Genomic DNA, 2,078 nt, shown 5'->3' with positions numbered 1-2,078 from the left:
TTTTTTCAGGTATGTTGATGTTATTGCCTTGGTGGTTCTTGCTGACAGGCTTCTTTCTCTTCCCCCATTTCTCTGCTGTTGGCGGGACTTGCAAATGGTTGATTTTCTTGTATTGATTCGGCGGTGGGGTGTGTTGCATAATAAGCATGAAAAACAGGTAAATATAAAACACAAGTAAACATAAAATACAGGTACCCATGAAATACAGGTACCCATGAAATACAGGTACCCATGAAATACAGGTAAACAAGAAATACAGGTACACATGAATACAGGTACACATGAAATACAGGTACCCATGAAATACAGGTAAACAAGAAATACAGGTACACATGAAATACAGGTACACATGAAATACAGGTACCCATGAAATACAGGTATACAAGAAATACAGGTACACATGAAATACAGGTAAACATGAAATACAGGTAAACAGGAAATACAGGTAAACAGGAAATACAGGTACACATGAAATACAGGTAAACGTAAAATACAGGTAAACATGAAATACAGGTACACATGAAATACAGGTAAACATGAAATACAGGTAAACATGAAATACAGGTACACATGAAATACAGGTACACATGAAATACAGGTAAACAGGAAATAAAGGTAAACATGAAATACAGGTAAACGTAAAATACAGGTAAACATGAAATACAGGTAAACGTAAAATACAGGTAAACATGAAATACAGGTAAACGTAAAATACAGGTAAACATGAAATACAGGCACACAGGAAATGCAGGTAAACGTAAAATACAGGTAAACATGAAATACAGGTAAACATGAAATACATGTAAACATGAAATACAGGTACACATGAAATACAGGTAAACAGGAAATACAGGTAAACAGGAAATACCGGTACACATCAATTACAGGTACACATGAAATACAGGTAAACAGGAAATACAGGTAAACATGAAACACAGGCACACATGAATTACAGGTAAACAGGAAATACAGGCGCACATGAAATACAGGTAAAAAGGAAATACAGGTACACAGGAAATACAGGTAAACAGGAAGTACAGGTAACCATACATACACTCACTAATCACCCCAAAACTCCCCATTAAATAAAACACAGAGTCAGGGTTTGTTTTTCTGTGTGATTTTTATTTGTAGAAACATTGGAGGGGAGAAGCACAGGGTCATCATCATTCCTGAAAAGGGGTAAATGTTTCGGAAGATGGAACGGTTTAATTTTTTCTCTATATACATTTTTTTTTTAATTGGTTGCTGAAATTAATGACACTGTTTATTATTATTATTTTTTGAAGTTAATGTTTTCAGTGTCAAAGGGTCATACGACCTTTGTTTGTATTGGATGTGTGTTTGTATTCACCCTAAGTTACAGACCGCATTTCAGCCCTTGTGTGTGTATGTGTGTGTGTGTGTGTTTTGTATATTGTTTTTCTGTGTAAGTTTGTGTGTGTCCAAAACCATTCCAAATTAGCCAAGAGTCGGGGTATAGAAGCCATGCACAGCACAGCACAGTATCCCTCCCCTTGCTCAGTACACAGGTCCATGCGGGGCTCACACAACATTAATTTCAAATATTTACACCAAATGCACCATCGGGGGATCCACTCCAAATTTCTCTCTCTCTCTTTTTTTTTTTTTCAGTAGCCTATATGATAATTTTGTCAGTGACTTTTAAAATTCTTACTGATTAATTCATTCTTTTCCACATCTTAATTTTGCATATAAGGATGTTGGAACTGTCCAGATTGAGCTGATAAAAATAGGCAAGCATTAAAATATGAAGTTAGTGTAATTCTTATGGACTGTTGATAACGTACTATTAAATATGAAGAATGACAAATTGCAATATGCCATCGAGTGTATTAAACAGCTCTATATACTTGGGGTAGAGCTTCACAGGATAGAGCTTGGATTCTCTATTTCCTCTGTGTTTAGGGGTACATAGAGCCCGTTTTCATGGAGACTAGGTTCTGTGTAGCTCGAAACGTTTGAAAAAAGAGAGAATTAACAGAGACTGGGTTCTGTGTAGAGAAAAACGTTTGAGAAGTAAATAATCCATAAAAACTAGACTCTGTGTGACCAAA

Source organism: Coenobita brevimanus, chromosome 108 (assembly GCF_032717465.1).
Source record: "Coenobita brevimanus isolate Jiangsu-jjx chromosome 108, ASM3271746v2, whole genome shotgun sequence".
NCBI classification, from domain to species: Eukaryota; Metazoa; Arthropoda; class Malacostraca; order Decapoda; family Coenobitidae; genus Coenobita; species Coenobita brevimanus.
The sequence above is the reverse complement of the archived record's forward strand: the minus strand, read 5'-3'. Positions refer to the sequence as shown.